Source organism: Cephus cinctus, unplaced genomic scaffold (assembly GCF_000341935.2).
Source record: "Cephus cinctus unplaced genomic scaffold, Ccin1 Ccin1_scaffold1237, whole genome shotgun sequence".
NCBI classification, from domain to species: domain Eukaryota; kingdom Metazoa; phylum Arthropoda; class Insecta; order Hymenoptera; family Cephidae; genus Cephus; species Cephus cinctus.
The window spans coordinates 73,583-95,115 of NW_014333690.1; the positions used below are offsets into that span (position 1 = coordinate 73,583).

At 42.7% G+C, this 21,533-nt stretch overlaps 1 long non-coding RNA gene across 1 annotated transcript; it reads left to right on the forward strand.

The window, feature by feature from the left end:
• Positions 1-2,724: 2,724 nt before the first annotated feature.
• Positions 2,725-4,643, forward strand: LOC112495103. Its single transcript, XR_003061326.1, has 3 exons — positions 2,725-2,775; positions 4,082-4,306; positions 4,386-4,643. It is a non-coding gene; the product is annotated as an uncharacterized LOC112495103 (long non-coding RNA).
• Positions 4,644-21,533: the final 16,890 nt, after the last annotated feature.

Genomic DNA, 21,533 nt, shown 5'->3' on the forward strand with positions numbered 1-21,533 from the left:
GTGAAATAACGAAAAAGAGAGGAAGGAAGAGTAGGTCGTAAGGTGGGGTCGAAGGCATAGAAGTGCAAGAAGAAGAACAAATGCTTAGTGGTGGAAGAGTAGGAGGAGGCGAAAGAAGAAGAGACGAGGAGGCTGATTGCGTCCGGGCCGCGTAAATCTTGTTGATGGAAATTGTCCGCGGAGCTTCAGTTTGTTCGGCGATTACGTCCTGCAGTGAACGCGTTCACCGGTAGCACGGGCTTCTGCGCCCTCGAGATTAATGAGCCCCGTACTTGGGATTTTTAATTCCAAAGTCCGAGTGCAAATAAGCACGGCCATCCATCTTGTCCGCCAATTACACCAACAGGTCTTCGCTAGACCTCGCGGATCTCGGTTCGATCCGACTTTTCTCAGTGATGGATAAGCCAGTTCATTCGCTGAGTAATGAAGACGGTACCGAACGGAATGTCGAGCAGCAGTAATATCCAGGACAAGAAACACTGCAGCTTGAGAAAATTGTATGCGAGAATTTAATACCGATTGAGACTGTGACTTTGGATCTTTCGGAACGATCCATTCACTTATCGGGGGCCCCGTGCGTCGAATGACAGGGGAGCATCGTTATTCATGGGAAGCCACAGTCTTTCTTCTCGACTTCCTTCTCAAAGAAGGTCGTTGGAGTCAAACCGGAAGTAAGGAAAAAAAAGCTAAGTGACATAAAGCCCAGACGTATCGGATACGCAAGTATTCGATAAATTATAACTTTGCTCGCAACCAGACTTAATTTTAAATTGTAAATAATTTGAATTTTGAAAGTTACTACCTATGAGCCCAAATTAGAAGAATGCCTGATTTACATTTCGAGATTTCGGATGAAGCTATAAATAATTACAGTGGTGGAATGTTAATGTGGCTCTAGGTCTTGAGAGAGGACCGGAGCAGTAAACAGAGATGGTAATAGTAAGGAGACAAAGAGAGAGAAGGAAGGAAGGGATGTTCTCGAGACCCCCCGCCAACCGCATATAGGTATATTCGATATAAGATACTGACCTGGTCCTCTATCTTTTTTCCTGAGAATAAGATTTGAGAATAATTGTACATTTCCCTGGGAACGCCAGCCATTCTTTGGTTAAGCTGAATAAAGCCAACCCATCCTGCGGGACTCGGTGTCTCCTTCGAAACCCACCCACGGGCGCCACAGTCCACTGTACCGTCCGATAGAAACCCAAAATTCCCAAGCAAATCGATTCGATCATCCAGCACGTAGAATTCAGCTGTTGATTGTCAGATGCAAATTTTCCTACAGTATTGGACTTTAGCAATTCCATCTGATTATTCAACATTCCAGTCGTTATTGATAGCACAACGATAAAATCATCGGCAAAATTAGAAATTGATAATTCAAATTTCCTTATCTCTTATCGTATCGAAATTTTGCATAACGCCATAGAAATTCCACAGGTGACCTGAAGCATTGGAAACAATCTAATTCAAGGGTGTGAAATTGTGTGTGCGCGTCACTGAAGAAGGGTCGGTAATGCAGATCGTATCGGAGGATCAGAATGATAGTCGTGGGTCGAGGGTCGAGGCTCCAGATTGAACGGATGAGGGCAGGAGTAGGTAAGGGGTGAAGACGAGGTTGAGGATCGGTGGAAACTGTCACGGACAGAGACGACGCCCGGGGATGGTACCTCCATCCTATTCCCTTCCCGTACGTCCTCGTCCTCGTCTGTAATCGCGGGGGCGGCAACGTCCTGTCCCCGACAGGATCACATCATCAGGGAACTCCATTTAACGCCGTGTCTCCAGCCTTCCCGCAGCCGAGCACTTTTACGCGATAGAAAATTCACATTTGAAATTGTAGCATCGCGAACGGACGTTTGGAATCCAACGGAAAACCTTGTTTCTCGAATGTCAATTGATTAACGATTATCTGAACTGCTCTTATCATTATCGCAAGAGTAACGGCACCAGAGAGATAAACGATACCAAAGTGAAATACAAGAATCAGGTACTTCGCTGGGTCTACCTTCCCGGTATATATTGCGTCACCGGTAGTTTTAGTGCACAGTGGTCCAGCATCCAGGCAACTGCTAACAACCCGAGGATCCTTATGAGATACTCCTATATCCCGTGCCTTTAGATAATTAATTTGGTCCTGTGTCTGGCCCGGTAGGTAGTCCTTAGGTCCACCCTCTGACTCCACTACACTCATTCCTTCAGCTAGTTAGATCCTAGAGAGTCTACCTAGGCCCGCCATGGGCACTGCCGGATTTCCCGTAGTTTCCTATGAGAAAATTCCAAGCATTCCAGGGTCCCATTGTTTTACATCAGCGCGGCGCTCGACATGCGTCTCGTGATGATCAGGCAGGAGGATGGAAGCTGAACCTATTACATAGCTGGGATCACGGTATACACGTGATCAGCCAGATGATTGGTTCGTCTCCGTCAGATCGAGAAGACGTAATTAATACCTGAAGAAAAAACATTTGTGCATACGTCCTTACAATGCAAATTTAATCCTACATAAGGTAAGTACGATCTGTTAATCGTTAAATCACAAATAAAAGCTAAATTTTGCGTTTCAACGTTTCAGCGGGTTAAACGTCGTATGCGAATGATTAAGAACGTCCCAATTATCCTGTGAAACAGAATCCGTACGATCGTAATATTCGAGATATCGTCCGAAGTAACCTGATCCCAGAGGGAGGATAAATAAGGAGTCTCTTTGAGCAGAGGAAAGGCGGAGAAATGGCCGTTGTCGTCTACTGGAGTAGGGCTACTTGATTAACCTCGGTTCGTAAACTCCGATACGGTAACCACCCGCGCCGTATACTGTTGCGTAGATTAGGCTATACTAAAGTCCGCGAGCGCTATAACATCCAAAGGCAGGTATTTTAGGATGCCAGAAACGGTATGAAGGAAGAGCTGTCCGCGCCTGGGTAGACATCATTACTTATCATATCCAACCTCAAAGAAGCTTCCTCTCGGCAGTTTGGCAGCGCTACAGCGATCTTTCTCTTTCTGTATATTTTCTCTCTCGCTCTCTCGATATACTTTTATTATTTTTTATTAATTTTACTTTCCCCCTCACTTTGCACCACGTTCATTCATTTCGTTTTCTATGTATTGTAACCTTACTCGCACGATACGGTTCTCCGGATCGTGCCAGAAAGGCGGGTTCGAGCCAGAATCGACTGTTAGGAATTTGGGAAAGATATCAGGCGGAACAAATAGAAGTGAGATTTTGTTTTACAAATTACAAAATAAAAATATATTGTCCTACAACGGAATACAAGAAAGGTTAGTGCAGGTCCAGCTTAGAAAATGCTGGATGTTGGTAAGCGAAGAATAGATATAAACGTAAGCGGACAGTAAGAATGATTATAAATGGCGTATACAAATGATTAGTGTTCGAAAAGTAAATTGTATAAATATGATTGTAAGACGAGGTTTACTTACACGATATGTCTGAAGGGACTGGAAATAATAGGTCCGTCTACTCTCGTGTGATTCTATTTTGACCCTAGTTGTTTTTGTAGAAATGAAATATAGAATCGTGTCTGAAAAGCAGCCTTCGACCAGCGGCATTTGATTACAGAGTTGACTCGTTAGAATATAAGCGTCGTACTGTTGAGCAGTCTTTCACTAGGGAACTCGTGATCACAGGTAGACGTGGTCCTATCTAAAACAACGTTGCTATCTTGGCGAGGTGAGAAGTCTCATTCGCAAAGTAGCTAGTTGTGCAAGTCTTTAAACAAAGTTAGGATGGCATGTATAGCGGAAACGGCAGAATCATCAAACGTACCAAAGTGACGGCCCAACTGAAATGCAGAGATTGATTCTATCTGGCAGAAGAGACGCTTTGCTCTATCTAATGCTCGAGTCGCGAAACGTCGCCGTTTATATTCCCGTCAACGGTTGGCCAGGGGGCCTGAGAGGTGCGGAAGAATCGAGCGTCGCGATGCCTACGAATTGTTATTGCTTGATATTTAAGGTTATTCGGGTTAGCGGGATCTTATTATTACCGCGATACGAATATCCTCGGACGTATAGGTTACAATATATGTGTATATATATATATATATATATGCCTTTACAGAGTACGATCAATGGAGTAGTATTCGCTGAAGTACGGAAACGATTCCTTCCGGAAGGGACCACGAGGACGTCGTCGAGAGACACTATTTCACGGGTCCGAGATTTATTTGGCTTCCTGAGATAAACTCTGCTCCCCAACACGAGCAATTTATGTAGGATGGACGTAGGTATACTATAAGGTGGTAAGGAGTCAAGGAAGATACAGTGACATCCGGAACGAGCCAGGGTACCTATTGTCAATATCATTGAGAAAGATCAAATTATGATGTTATTACGAATTTCATACCGTTGGTTCAATGTTTCAGATGTACGATTCGAATCGGGCTCCGATTCGTTATCGAGCAACTCGAGGCTGAGAAACGAATGGTGGGATCAACGAAAAGCGGCATAACTTGCCACATACTAATATCCGAAGGATCCCAGGACTTTGAAACGCGAGGATAAAAAGCAAGGACGGAGCCCGCCGATGAAGCTGACTCTATCATAATTCTGGCATCGATCATTCGCAAAAGAGTCGCCCGCGAAATTGCCATTCGTCCACACACGCTCGCAAAAAATCTAGCAGGAACACGAAATACTTTATTCATACGAGTTTCGGGGGAGGGGGGGGATGCTGATCGCCGAGTAGGTTCGCTAGGGGAACAGGGAGCCAAGTTTCTCGAGGGGGGAGGGTATAGTCATGTTTTAGCGGTGGTGTATAGAGATACCAATAAATATGTCTTCGCCAGCATGCAATATGTATGTCAGCGTCTGCCAATCCGCGGATACATGGACTAAGACGGTCCCCTCGTTCACGTGCGAAAAAACTCTTTCAGTTACGCACCGGTCGACCCTTGGACGTATTAAGACAAAATGATCTTGTGTTTGATCGACATGGGTTTATACACTCTAGATAACTACGGTGGTAGACTATGATATTTTGTGAAATATTAAAATTTAGTTAAATTGATTTTTTATCTGCAGCCATTTTTTTTTGTCATCGGTTTTTAGGTACCGAATTAAATTACCCATCTTCAATTTGAATGATTTTGAAATTCCAATATTTCTTATCTCGCGTGGTAAACATTTTTTTTTCGGTGCGTAGTTATTATTATTGAAATATGCACGTTTTGCAAAATTTGTTTGTTATTTAGATTTGTAATTGCAGATTGGTGAACGGGAGGGGAGCGGGGGTGAAAAAATGTTAATTATTTGTGCTCTACCTGGTGACTGTCTAGGGGTTGATTTGTAGGTAAAAATGAAAAAAAAATTGGTTTTTACAAAGTTATTATATATGTATATGCAATACAGATGTATTTCACGAATCTAAGAATTACTTGACCCTTGCAGAACTGTAGATTTAAGTGTGTCTTGTATCGGTACCTAGAATAATGGGACACATTTTACTTAAAGGTCTGTAAGGATTAATGAACCATACACGCTATTTAACCATAGTGGAAGAAAGGGAAATTTTTGTGTGACTCGTACAACGGAAGGTTACGACTTTACTGGATCCTTGTACCATTTTGCCTTAGCTACACGTTCCGATATATGGTAATTAGATGACCTCCCTGTTGGCTAGGTTGCCAAAAGCGTAGCCAACAATTTTTTGCGACAATTTATGATGTACGGAAATAAATTGTCTACCCTCTGAATTGGAAGCGCTCACGCCCGTGCATCGTCGATAAAAAAAATCATCTCTTACGAAAATTATCAGATGGATGTTGTAAACTTTTTATAAAAAAATCACGAAAATTTTAAATATCGTTAGGTCCATCATCCTCTTATAAGAAGCTGATAAAGTAAACCTAGTAGAAATTTCCTTTGGCAAGTCCAAGACCTGCCCATCAGTTTCCCACTGGATCGGACCAGGACTAGGACGTCACCAAGTCCCAGATACATTCATAGTAAAATTTCTACTAGGATCAATTAACTCATGGATCTGATCTCGCAGTAAAAAATTCCACGTGTTTTATTAAATTATAAATGAAATCCCTTTTGTCAATGACAATATCTATTATTTATATAATTACCCAAATAACGATACTCAACAAACACATGAGTATCGCATAACCATTTGGTAGATGCAAAATGAAAAATAAATGTTTTAATAAAAAAAATGTTTTTTTATACAATTATCAAAATTAGTAAATCATGGTGAAAACTGCTACGATTGGTATTACATGGCGCCATAGTACTGTTGAAAAAAAATACTATAAAATAGGTAAAGCGATAAGTGCAGGACGAGGATCGAATGCGAAGTAGATCGCGTCGAGAGTCTGAAGATATGAAACGGAAGAAGATAATGAGAGAAGAGCGAAGGAGAATAAGAAAATATAGAAGAAGTGGTATACGAAGCAGATTAGCAACAACGGAAGAGGAATGGACTGTAAGGTTAGAGATGGGGCTGACAAGAGAGTCCGAGAGTCGCGCATTCGCGGCGCATCGGGTGGTCGCCGATCGCGACGGATAGACGGCCGATGCCAAAGCAAAACATAGCTCGATCTCAAGTATTAACGATCTCATCAATAAAGTTCCCTCTCGAAGACCCAAAGACCCAAAGACCCGGAGAGGACGCGCAAGAAAATTACCAATTTGTTGAATACTCCGTCCATAATTTCATGGGGAAAAAGTAACCGTCGGCGTTTTGTACCCTACTGACAATACCGATTGGTAAGTTGCCTCTTTTGGTAAAAGACCAACTCCTACGGGAAGATCGATCGCTACATTAATCTATCGATAATCGAAGACACCATTTGTCAAGTACGCACCAGCTTTCCCTAGGAACCTGTCGTCAGACTCCCTTTTCTTAATCGACAGAATTCTTACGCCCATTCGTACGTAAACGTTACGTCAAGTAATTCTACTTGGTTTTTTTTTTCGAATTTCCCGCCTTCGTTAAATCGACCACTCAACGTTTCCCTTATTTGTTAGTGAGTCGAAAGCGATCGACGATCGATGGAAATAAGCCACGATAACCTCGAGGAGAGACGAAACGGAGAGATCGACTCAAACTATTTAGGGTGTCAAGATGGCCGACCGAATTGGCTGCCATTGACATTAGGCAGATGCATACTTGCTTTTATTATGCTGCTAACCATATCAATTCGACTCGCTCGGTTACCTAAATAAACGCTGTATTCCGGGACGTTGAATCACAGTGAAAAAATACGCATAAAATCAGCCCATAGTTTGAACTCGCTACAAAATCCAAAACCATCCCTAAAATCGATGAGACGAAGAACCATAACGGTTTTTCGATTTTTCTTAAATTTCGATGAACTTTGACAAGAAATAATGGTGACGCAAAAAATCAAAATGATTTTCAAATATACCAAAATTTCCCAAAGACGTATCAATGAATATACATACAATAACCGATACTATTCATATAGAGTCAGTTCGCAGCTAGAATCATATCATAATCATGAAGAATGTTACGCACGCGCGTGCACGATGCCCTATGTGCCCACTCACTCCCCTCTAGCCCTCCATTCCTTCCGGTTTACTCAGCACTTCCGGGATTCCAAGTGTCGATGCTGCGCGCACACAAATGAGACACCGTATAGAGATTCACGGAGCATGGAACATAAGCATAGAGTTTCAGCGCGAACTGTCGTAAGGCGAGGAGGGCGATAGGGGAGGGCGGCCAAGGGGACGGAGGGGAGATCCGCGTATCCATAAGCGCACACGGACACGAGCGCCGTACAAGCATTAGGTCGCGCATCCACGGGTCTGTGATTTACAATGGGACGCCGCACTCCACGATGGGGTCGTCTTTGTCCTTGGTGTGAATTCGCTGCATTATATTCGCACGGGATGGGAAGATACGTGATTGTTTGCATTATTTATGATAATGTCGCCGTGTTGGCTATGAATTTGATATTCCAGATTGAAATTACTCGAGCGAAAGAAAAAAAAAGGAAATGCGAAAGAGTATATCACCGTTTCCTCTATTTTTACGTTTTTCTTTAAATTCTCCATTTTTACATTAAGCGATCGCTCGGTGTCGTCTTAGGTAATTTTTCATTAATGGTCCTTAGGGATCTACGGTCCGGTCGAGTACGTTTTATTCGTTCACTTATTCGGTAGCCACAGTAAGGCCTGTGGGGAATTTGGTAAACACGCGTGTCGAGGCCACGTGCAATTAAGGAGTTATTAAGTCAAAGTGTCGAACCGCCGTACTAATCCGGATCCACGTACGAACACGTATGACATTATCGTCGAATTAATTTCGACGAACCGAAGAAGTCTCGTATATTCTCCGACATGAGTTATTTACGAGTAATCGATGCGCAATTATTTATCAGACCGATCCGCTCGGATCGTTTTTATTCGCGTGCGCCTTAATGCATCGGTGGACGGATGCGTGCGATTTTCTACGATTTCAAAACCTGCTTTCGTCGAGCAGAGAATCGCTGACGATGATGAGGACGGGCGGGACGGGTACCGGGCCGAGGACAATGACGATGCTAAATACACGAGTTTGCGCTGTACTTCTCGAAGACTCCCCCGAGTACGGGTCGTTTCTTGTGATTGAATTTTCATTCCAGTTCTTAGCGCAGAACGTTACGTCGACTGGATCGCGGTGATATATTTCATACACATAGCCCACGTGTAGGCAAGTATTTCATTCCGTGTGTCTGCGCCTATGTAACTGTTGTGTATGATGTACATTCAATATATGGAGCACGAAGGCCTAGGGGACGGGCGATGAACGTGTCACAAGCAGCCCCCTGGGCCTAGTTATGAGTTCCCTTAGGGCGCAGTCAATCGACTCGACTTGACTAACCAGCCAAGAAGTTGGCGTACATTGACCGTATAGCGTTTGACACAGAGGCAGTGGATGGAATTTAAAAAAATAAATAAAATTTTTTTTCAAAAATTATTTATCAAACTTACGTTATCCGTTGCAAAGAAATATTATGACGTGCTGATTCGTTTTTTCGAGCTCATTATTTATACGAAAAACGTTTATGGAAATCCTGGCAAAGCAACAGACCCGAGCGTGACTGTATCGGCAAGTTTAACTAATGATTTTAGGCGAGATCCAAGGGGTACCAGAAATCCTCTTTTATTTGAAAAAAATTCGCAAAGCATAATTTACCTTTGATACTTTCATCTTCCAGAAATAGCACCTGGGTATTACGATATACCCATGTACCACGTGTCCAAGGACATGTCGTAATCTGACGCGAGAACGAAAAGTGGCTAAGAGTTTAAATCCAATCGGTTTGCTTGGGTAATATTTGTGTCGGCCGCGGACAAAAAGGGACACAATGCTGAGCGCAGGATCGATTCTCCTCGGTTTAGGCCATAGACGGCGGACGGACGATGATGCGTGATGGCGGGTCGTTCTTGGTGAAGTGGGGCACATTGTTGCCGAAATGTTCGCCTTCCAACGAGAAACAACGAGCTACCAGCCATGGTGCTGTAATTAATCACTTTTTTGTTCCGCGAGCTAGAAGGAAGGAGTCGCCCTCTGGTGAGCGACCTCAGGTCGCAATCTTGTACCACGAGGGTGCAGAGCTTTTCGAGTAGCTGCGGATACGTTGCTGTCGGTGAGTTTCTTCAGGATCCAAACAGTGATAATTTGAACGAAGACAAATAGACACGGAGTGAGACTCGTAGAGAGCGAATGAACATTGGACCACGAATAGGTTCATTTTTAATCGTCTTCCACGGATGAAGAAATTATACGCAATTTTTCGATTTAATAAAAAAACGTCGTTCCCACGGGATCAGGCCTTCCTGTGCATGCTGGAGACTTTTAACGAGTCAACTTTTTCGCCATGATCCGTAATTACCGACAGAGAGGTCATCGGAGGGCTGTTAACGTTCGGCCGCTAATGGTATGCATGCGGCAATAAGACGAGAGCCGTGGGAGAGGGATGGAAATATGGAGGAAGGAGCGAGGAGAGTGAGAGGAGAAAATAGGCGAGCGACCCAGCCGGGACTAAGCGCGAAACGACTTTACGGGAATTACACGCGAGAAATCGGGGAGATATGGAGCCGCGAAATGCGATGTGGCCATCCGTCACTCTTGCCACATTATCTGCTCTGGTGTTGTGCGTACGTGGAGCGTGTGTGGAAACGGGCAGAGACTTGGGACGCTGTTGCGAATTTGTTAAATATGTGGGACAGGTCAGGTGGGCAGCCATCAAAACCGCTACTAGGACATTACGTGCTCAAGCTCCCATATAAAACCGAATTGGCCGAGAAAATCGAAGCTGAGAGGGACAGAGATAATTTTAGTGGAACTATATATATATGAATTTTTAATAAAAAATTACTTTTTGACAAATCAATCGCCATTTTTTTTTCATTCGATTATACGTCAAAATTTAAATGTAGGTACCTAGTCTTTGATCGTGGATCATACTTTCAGGTACAAAGGCTCGAACCTCAATTTAACATCATGCAGATATACTCTGGATGATCTTAGAGTGTTTGAGCAAAAACTCATTAGAGCGACCCCCACCGGGTCACGTAGACAAAACTCTGATCCTGATCCTGGCAGACAGACTGGAGCCTCCCGCTCCAAATTCCTGGAAGCGTTCCTTCGGCTCCACCTACCTGAACAGGTGCACCTTTATGCCCTCCAACCAAACGAGGGATCGAGTGCCAGCGCAGTTGAAATATCGCATTTTTCGAGTTCCATCGGTATTGAACTTCAGGAGTGGACGAAGCGAACCTCGCACGTGTCCCGAAGCCATTCTCATTAATAAACAGGACAACTTTAAGACGAGAACGAGGACATTGTTCGGTTGAGTAATTACCGAAGCTACGTTAATTACAGTGTATATATTAAGACCAAGTTAATGATGAAAACTTTTATAAGGAATGACACCAGGTATAATCACTGACAATTACAACGTAGAATTTAAAGTGCTGATAATGACTTTTAACGTGATGCACGCTGGTTACGAGAATTATGTATATTACGTTCAAGAGTGTTCGTAAAGTGATCGAATGCTTCGGGCATCGTCGGTCGCACAGGTGCTGCAACTCTTAAACCATAGCTATTCGAAACTATGAGCACACCCGGTATAGCACGATGAAAAATGTTGGCCGGGCAAATGATAAACGACCGCAAACTCATAAACGACCAAATGATACACTCGAAGGCTTATTGTCCGAGTGAAGTTTTCACGCAGTGCCCATTGTCGCGGAACAGTTCACAGTGCCTTCACACCTTCGCACCGCTTTTGGACGAAACGGCCAAAAATCGTTGAACACGTGAAACGGATAGCCTTGGGGTGGGTGGGGCAAACGGTTTTGTTGCGCGATCCCGAATGGATGGGCAACCTGTGAGAATCATAGAAATGACAATGGGCATCGGGTCAGAGCCGTGGAACGCGCGATTTCACTCTCGATTTTGTCTTCAGTCCTACGAATTTCTCGGGTAGTATTCCAAGACCATTTGCGGAGCGACGCCTGCAGTGGTCCACGGGATTCACGGTTCCTTTCGGAATTTCTCGCAAGGCTAATCGCCTCTGTCCTTCCTGGACCCGGCATTCTCTTTTTATAAAGAATTTCCTCAAGGCTATGAATACGTAAATTCCATTGAAACGTGCACTCGACCGGGTTTACGTTGTCCGATTCCAAATTCGTCTTTTAAAATTGGCGCCAATTTTACAAATCGTTCGACGTCGCTCCTGGTGCCACGAAGCGATAAGAAAGCCTGGGGTGACTATCGGGTAAAAGTAAAGAATTGAAATAGCCGTAGGAGAAGGTGCGGGATGATGGGTTTGGTACCCCTTGCGGTGTCTCTCATTGTTTCATTGTGTTATAAACGCATTGCGTGCGCTTAGTGCGTGAGCGAGGGTGTATCGATTGCCCCGCCTCCTGCTGCGTAGCCATGACGACACACCCTATCCTATGTAACCCCTAACCTAACCTCCAACTTCTATGCTTCACCACCCCAGCCACCCCAGCCACCCCAGTCACCCCAGTCACCCATCTACCGAGACAGCGATCCACCGGCTCTCGTCCTCCCGCAGACCTCGAGAACCTCCAAAATACGAGACCAGCCAAACTTACGACGTTGGTTATCTTCGGGGTTCTTAGTCGTCGGAGCGAATAACAGCGAGAATTCTCAGGTCAGCTGGATCAACCAGTCGGATCGACCAGTTGGCCAACCTGACCATCCAGCCCAATGCTATATACCCCTTTATGGAATTCTAATCAGAATCCAATTACTTTTTTCTTCCGCGTAATAGTTATTGACCTGGACTAATTATCTTTAACGACGAGGCATCGCCATTCTGTCCTCGATTAAAACTGAAGATACATATAGTATACAGGGTGGGTCAAAGGAATGGAATTGCTCTCCGAGGGAACCATAACTCTGAAACGATAAAATATATCACACTGTACCAGGGTTCCAGTTAAAAATTATTATCTTCAAACTAGATGCAGCATCCACCCGGAAGTCATGAATTTTAATAATAATAATTCTCGCCTCGAACACCACAAAAATGTCTACAATCCCGTATACACGTTGACCATGCAACATTAGTCGTGCAGGTCGATTATAATTTTTGTATAAATATTAATATTACCTTGTATATAATTTGCCGTACGACAATGATGCACGTGTTACGTACGATGGATTAAATATAATATACAATATATATCTTATTATTTATTATTAGAGACCTTAAGCGGAAAAGTTTCAATTGCTTTCGGGTACACTGACTTTTCTCTTTTCTTGGCAAGTTCACGACGTGCAGAAGTCTTTCCAAGAAAATATTTCCTCTGGAAAGCACACTTCTAGGAAAGTCCAAATCGAGGTAGAGGAACGACGTGACGGGCGAGACGGGGAGTCAAAAAGAAGGAGAAACGTATATGGCCGATGACGCAGTCGGTGGACCTCTGGCTCTCACGAGTTTTCAGAGTTTGGGTTCGGCTGGTGAGTTCGGTGAGTTCGAACTGAGCTCCGGACCTCCGCAACACAATACATCTCATTATGTTATCCGCGCATCTCTCCACACGGCCATTTATCATGCTTCGCCCCTTACCAATATACTACATCGTCTTATACTCTCCCTCCTCTCAGGCTCCAATCCAAAACCTGAAGTTACTTCTACCGTGACTACCGTCATTGAGCACCCACGTCCTGGCTCGGTCTAGGCAAAACAGATAAAAACAAGCCCTTTGACATTTACACCAAATCCACCATGTGCTCTTTGTCTTATATAAATCATAAGATTTTGATGGAAAACAAATTTTTTTTAAATACTTATTCCAAGTGAAAGACATATCGGGCATGTCTATAGATTTTCTTCAGTCCAATACAAGGTAATAGTTGACAATTCTATACAGCTGATTCTGAAATTATCAACTAGATGTTAATTTTTAAATGTTGGGAGTAAAAGAAAATTATTTTTTTTAAATGGACAAAACTTGACTGTTTAGATTTAAGTAAATGACGAAATTGGCTTAGCCGTTATTCATTACCTCTTAAGTGCTTATGCGTATCAAGCAGTAATGCTAGTAGACTGTATATACAGCTTGTGAAAATGCGTGAAAGTACTTGGAAATAACGTACAAGTCGTTCGTGCATAGGTGAAGACGTAAGTATACGTAGGTGCAGGAGGGCCAACCTGACGGCGGACGGGACGAGTGTGCGAGAAAGAAAAATCATCCATCATGTTCGAGGCCATTGGACGTAGTGATGGACGGACGATGTTTTAGGTTTCAGTTTTCTATAGAAGCACGTCACGAAATTGATGAGCGTTTTTGACTAATTTATTACACCGAAAAAAAAGCGTACGAAATTCATAATGATCCTGGTAAGATATATATTTCCTTTTTTTTTCGACTTTCAACGTTGCGACTTCGCGCTCAATTTCAAATGTAGAGTAGAACGGAAATTAAACCTTATGCTGTAACAGAATGAGATAGATGAAAAGTGAGAAAAAAAAAACTTATACCAAGAGATACAAATAATTTCGAAATTTTTCATCAACCAGATAATCACAAACGGATGCTATCCCACGCGGGTGAATTATAAAGGAGGAAGAAATATATCTTAGCATCGAATAATCAATCAGCTCCATCCGTCTTACCCTTTTGGTGAGCGAACGGAATTCTCTTATAATACGTAAAAGTGTGAAATCGCCGATGATGTTAAATTGAGCCGAACAGGCTGTTCTTTGCTTTTCAATTTAATCCTTTCGTTCACAAGGAAAATTTACTCCATTATCCTGTCACGGATCGGCTCGTGCGCTTTCTATGCTCAACGTTCGTTTGGATTATGCAACACGTCAAAGGCCACTAACCTGCATTCTATCCACTAGGAAAGTCAAAGTGCAACTAAATTAGTCAAAACGAGTACATCAAATTCTTGATGAAATATTATCTGAAATTTAACAGCAAATCATAAAATTATTTAACACGTTCTACATGCATAATAAAAATAAAGGTACAAAAATATATATATAAATAGTGTCAACGAAAATTTACACAGGACCAAGGATGCCTCCTTCATTACTCATTGTCAAAGATTCAACTGTTTCACTTGGCAACGCGGTTATTAAGCTTACGATCTTATCACGTGGAAGATACATCCTCGCTGTTTCGTCCTTCCACGTCTTTGGTCTTTTGAATCCAAATTTTTGAATCAGGTATGATATTATCGGTGAAAAATGATGCAATTTTCGCCGAGACTCTTATCACGGCTCTGAATCTGCCCGTAGTAGCTATGTTGTCAGTACATTATATATAGATATACACGCACACACAATATACATAGTAGGCACAAAGTGTATATAGATATATGTATAAGCATAGAACCGAGAGGAGCAGGACTTTATGAAAGAGACAGATGGAGGTGAGGGCGTGTTCAAACATCTGCTGGTGATGTACCCCTTGATGTCGATCAATTACATCGCCATGTTCCAAGCATCAAGCAAACGAAAAGTCTACATTATCTATTCCGGGATTATGACTTGTTTCTCACCGATGCACCGTGCAGTTGCTGTCAGACAATAACTTCCGCTTTGTCAGATTTATTGTAACCAGATCGAATTACCTATCTGGACTCATAAGACGATGATCCAAGAACAGAATTTTGTATCGAACGAGTAACGTGTGCCGGGTATGTTACACACATCATACCTAACAGTTGAAATCAGTTGACAAATTAAGTACAGAATTTTAAGCAGGGCTGAAAAAAATATAAAGTTTTATTTACGTGGAGAAAATTAAAAGTTCCTAGAATTAAAAATCCCCTAAATCGTTTTTCCTTTGACCCTTATTTCTAATCTTTTTATAAGGCTTGTCAAGTCGGCTATATCGTTCTTATTTCTTACCTACCCCGACTTAACGATTTTAATTTAAAAAACGCTTCTCATTCGATAGGCACTCCCTGTAGGGATGAAAGGGGTACGGAATGAAACAGGTTCTAGTAGTTCTCCAGGAAGGATCTAGAGATCACATCGCATCAGGACGATCCGCAGGATCCAGGATCCAACCGGACCCGAATGACCAATGCTAGCTTGCCATTCGATTAGTAAATTCGTGGTAATTTTTTATTTAAATCTGTGACTGAAGTTTTTTGTTTTCATGGGTGGCAACGCTTGTTGTCGTTTTAATAGTTGTACAATTCGTCCAGTATAGCACTGGTGCTGCATTTCGTTTTATGCGGGACAATGATTTTTATGTTGGAAATTATAAAAATTGACAGCACGTACTTTTTTTTTTTGAGTACCCACAGCCAATATTCATAATTTAATCGTCTGTCGACGTTTCCTTCGATAACCGACTCAGTTCACTCCGTTGAAATTTTCAAAAGAATTTTATTCTTTGATCTTGTTTTATTTGTTTTTTAATATTCACAGTACTAGCAAGCATCGGTGAATAAATCTTTGTACTTCGAAACGAAACTAATATGAAGTAATCGCTGGGAACTTCGATAACGTTGCAGGTAGACCCGTACATACTTCATATACATGGTTATTCAAGAATATATTGCATCACCTGAAAGTGGTTTTACCATAGGAATCAAATGAAACGGCTAACTTCAGTTCGTACAGGGTCCCTAAATAATTCTATGTGTATAAACTATATAGGAAGTGTGTAGGGTGCATGTTACTAATGCACTTTAACCTTAAATTATCTGTTGTCCTTAACATTAATTATGTAGAGCCGATGAGGTTTAGTAATACTGTAAAGTTCATAAATTTTGTTACTTGAGACTTTTAACTCAAAATTTTTGTACAGGATCAACTTATCTCTCTGTCTAATATGGGTCAGCGATCGCTCCATCGATCAAGGTCTACCATTCTATGTCGTTTCTACAAGGACAAAGAGACCCGGCTCTATTTATTTTCTATTCTATGCGGTAGAATACGATCTATCGTCGGTTAGGCAGAAAGACGTATCGCCTCCTCAATCTCTTCGGGAAATTGAAAATTACCCGAGAGACTTGACAAACTACCTATCGACGTTCATGATGCGTGGGTGGACTTGGTCTTGGCAGCTATTAACGGGACCACGAGAACGCGGGAATTTCGAAGGTGTCTTTAAAGAGGAGCATTCCAAATTTTGACGATAAATATCCAAACTAAAACATCAGTCACATTTACCCGAGCAACCTTTACGAATAAAATGACCGAATTTCTCCGCGACGTCAAAAACAATGCTAAGTCTCGATATCAAAATGGATATAAACATTGAAATAAGTTGAACGAGTCGCGTATAAAGTGGCGACAAGAAGGTGAAAGAAGGTAGACAGAAAAAAGAAAGGAAAGAAAAAGAGAAAACAGATCGTTGGCAGAATCCAAACAATGACCGTGCAGAGAATCTTCGAAGAAGCGGGAATAAAGAAATCCTTGTAATCCGGGAAAGCTAAAGCCGACAAGAGAGAAATCCTGGCTAGAGAGGTAGGTCCTTTTGAGTCTGAAGAACAAACAGCGAAGTCAAGCCGAACCACTCGAGCGTTCAACACAGACACAAAGGACCAACAATGCAGGACGGTACACAGCTGGCTTGTAAAACACAGAGATGCTGTGAAGATAGAACCATGCTACTGCATACCCAGGGTGGTCTGCCCCAAGAAAATATATTGGTCTTTCAGAAAAACACGCGTTTTTCCTAATTTACCAGCATCCTCCCTCGCACGTTCTTTCGTCGCTGATCTTCCCCCCGAAACAAGACGCCAACATAGATCGTCAATAATCATGGGATTTTCCATGCAGATAGCTATAGCACTCGAAGAGTCTGTCTTGCACGGACCCACGTTGCTGAAGAAAAACAAAAGTAGCAACAGTTCCTGACGAAAGTCACTTTTCGCGGTAGCAACGGTAGAAAAAGTCGTGAATACCCCCTTCCGTACCTAAATCCACAGAACTGTAATCCTAGGCGGATGAGAAGGGAGCAAACAAATCTTCAGCAGCGCTATACAAGAAGAGGCTTTGAGGATAAGGAACGAGAGGGTCGACTCTGTCTCCTGCGAGCCAAAAAGGTTTTCACGGATCAGACTAATCCATATTTTCCAAAACAGTAAATCGTTTCACGGATCGACGCATGGCGATCTGGTACTTGCAAGCATGCGCGCATCACCAATGAACAGAGTACGGTAATCTTCTTAACGCGAAGGTTACGAAGTTCCATTATGAATTTGTCAGTGAGAAACGACAATGAAAAATGGCTGCCGACGATAAGTACATCGGTTTCGATTCGAGTCTCTCGTGTAGCGTCATCGGCAAAGCAATAATAACCAGCCAGAGATCAGGAACGAGCAACCTCAGGATAACCCATAGCACTCCTTCGTATGATCTACGGTCGCATTATATATCTTATAGAAGCGATTTAGGAATACTTGTTACATAAATCATCGGAACCCTCGGAAAATTTACGCGAGTAATTTCGACGTAAAACTATGAAGGAGAGTCCATTCCTTCCGAGAACAAGCTCACCTGTCATCGGGCAAACAATGAGCGGACTGCGTATCCCTGAGCCTTCCCTCTGCCCCATTGCCATCCTCGACCCCATCCACGTCGTGTCCAGCCCTATCCTAACCTCCCTGGCCCGCGTCTCCGTCACCATTCCCGTCGACCCTTGAACGTCACCGTTTTCTATCCCCGCACAGGACTATAATTTGGTCCTTCGGGTGCCACGCCCACGCATACATCACTCACGAGAAACGTTCGAGATCGTGCGCCCAGATAGAGCTTGTCACTTTGTCGGTAACGCGTCAGGAAACGCGGAATAACAGAGATAAACTTGAGGATAAGACTGCCTTGCCGAAGAAGTCTCAAACGAAACGGCATCCGTCCTCATTGGATTCGGAGTTTTGGTCATTTTCGGCCATTTTCTTTGCTCCTACCGTCCGACGTGGATATACCCGTTTTCGTTGATAAATTTTATTGGTACTTTTATTGAAAAAATTTTACCATCCATCAGACCTTTATCAAACGTGCACCAATGCTGTATAGGGTGTTTGTCGGGAATCGTCAAAGGTGCTTCTTGTTTTTCTAACGGGTTGCCTCGGAGCTTCGCCACAAGAGAATCCGTCAGTTTTGACTTTTCCAAAACTGTCTTTGGGGTTTGGCTCTGTATAATGTACCGCGGGGCCTGGTGTTTAGTTACACCCGTTTCAAGCGTCTCCGGCGCACAGACAACTGTCGTGACAGGGAACCTTGACGTTTTTGACACACGGCGCATTCGTAGTTGGGGTATCAACCTGTCAGGAGATGTTGCTGGGTGCGAGAGAACGAAAGTATATATAGCATATAATATACTTTGTGACCCTCTTCAAAATGTACCACGACTACCACCACAGCCACCAACACGCCTAGTTAGCCACTATTGTATACTTGGAACTTTATGAACTGGAAACGAATGCTCGTGCGCATGACAACTTGATCGTTACGGGTCGTCTTGGATGGACCCTTTTTTTTCATTACAGATTTTCGGACGGTACGCCTTTTCGAAAATCTTCATCCCTTCACGATTCATACGGGGATATATCTAAAGTTTTATCGCGGTACAAAATTCGAACTCTGCCATAAAAAATTTTACGTTATTGGGTAAAATTCGTGGAAATTCAATCGAGTAAACGAAATAATGTATGTTTGTGAACAACTGGAAATTTACGTTAAAATGTTATATTTTATTGGGAGGGAGGGAGGGGGGGGGATTTTATATAAATGGCACACGGAAAAGACACTGATATATGATGGCAAATAATAAGGAAGGAATATACTGCAAGCCACAAAGAAGGATCCTAAACAAATAATTGTCTCCGTTGCTACTCCGAGTTGCGCCCCTAATCTTCAAATCCTCCTGTAAACAGAATAAACGTTAAACTGCTCGTTCGCGGTCACGAATTCTCAAAGGACCCACCCTGTGGATGGTTTGGTCTGACGTCATAGTCGCACGTGGCTGATCCACGGTAATATCGCGCGTTAATATTAAAACTATGACCGAAGCAGGGGTGTGCGAAATGTGATAATAATAATCCAGAGGGTTATATGTGTGTATATATATAGGATACAGGGCTTTTTAATTAGATTATGAGTGATTGGTGACTGTGGCTTTGGATTTTATATCCATGTAAAAGGGTGCAGTGGATGTACAGGACACAAGGGGAACGTGTTGCGAGGTTATTTGGCAAAGAAACGAAAAAATCAATAATTTTTTATAAACACGCAAACTGTGTTCATATTCGTATTGTTATGGATCTCAGTGCCGATAATACTTTGTGCCGCAATTAAGATTTTTATTTTTACCCCTACGTAAAGTTATGTGTGTTCGCATATGTTGTATAATTTTAATTAATTTCAACTGTGAATATTTGCATGTGTAGAGTAAGTAGTCGTAAAACTACAGTCCGTACAAGATAACTCACGACAAAGGCAACAAATTGAAGTTAGCCGGACAAGACGAAAGAAATAGACGCGCCAACTTCAGTTACTGCGTTTGTCCTGAATAAGGCTCGTTCCAGTAATTCACTTTCTGGCATTACGAATGTCTTTCGTGTATTTCATTTCATCATCATTAGTCGATGCGTGTTGTTAATCCATCATCGCCACATAATAAAATAATGCAAATTTATTGCTAAAGAACTTGTTACAAAGATTTATTACCGGAGGCGCACGACATTCGAGACGTAAATTAAGTGAATGGCTATCTCACGAAAATAAAAAATTAAACATCAGATCCATCTGTCGCGAGTATCGTGAATTCCTGCTGACCCGTGAAAAAAGAGTGCGAACGTGACGGAGGCGGAGCACCAACGGGAACTTTAACATCACGCCCACGAAACGCGAAACCTGACAAGAAAACAAAGACGGAGACTGGATATCGATTCTCCACGTTGCATCAGCTTCGCGAGCAGTTTCACGTCCAGCCGTTGATCCAGCGCATTACTCAGTCCGTAGGACGCTCTAAGGCATTTTTATCAATGCGCAAATATATTAAAAGAATTCACAAGGAGTCTGGAAGGCCAAACGTGTACAAAGTGGTAGCATTTGTGAAATGTCAAATAAACCTTGAAGATTTCCTGCTTCAGCTTCCACAAGAGATTCTTCTTCGGTTGGCCGTCGAATAAAAGAAATTCCCTATTCCGTGTCTGTATATGCAGGTATAAATTTATCCTATTTATCTTTATTGTATTAAATCCCATTTTACGGAATGAATATGTACCCAAACAATTGTACACTTGGATAGCTTAATTAATTAATATCAATATCCAATGAAAGACAAAAATTACTATCGACGTGCAATAAATCAATTTGAAATTCCCGCTAAGAAAAATAATCTCCTTCGAATAGCGGGTAGACGGAGTTCATCGACGTAATTAATCATTGACACGTCCAGGGTCGATTCTAAATAATTCATTGGGTAAGGGTCGAGGGGGGTGGCGGCAGGGAGGAAGGCACGGAGACAAGCGGATCAGTTAGGATCAGATGCAAATCAGATTCATTAGTGTTAAGCCGATAGGGTGGGAGAGCAAAAGCAGGAGCAGCAGAGCAACCCCTCGGCGTAAACAGAGGCGGGGGAGTGTCAACCTCGAAGTTCGCAGGGGTTGTTATTGCGCGGTTACACCATCCTCAGCCCCCCGTTTTCCCTACACGAATACACACCATAAAACATACGTACGAGTCGACAATGGACACGCGCCCAAACGATGCTTTCAATGTGGGCTACACTGCTTGACTTTTTCCGGACCAGTCCGCACCGCCATCGCCTCCTTCCATTATATATCTATGATCATTGTTCGCGCACTCGGACGCATCCGACACGCACATCAATTACCAAAGTTTGTGATTGAATTAATTTATCTTGAATTTAAAATGCGATCCTCCGCCGCTTCAAAATTCCCGCTGCGGGCAGAATACGAATTACAACTATCATAACAAAGATGGCTGACCTCGCTCGTTGGCGTTGGCTCCCGGAATATCTAAGTGACACGTTCTCGATATTTGCAACGCGGTATTCGGTGCCGATGGTGATTCGGTACA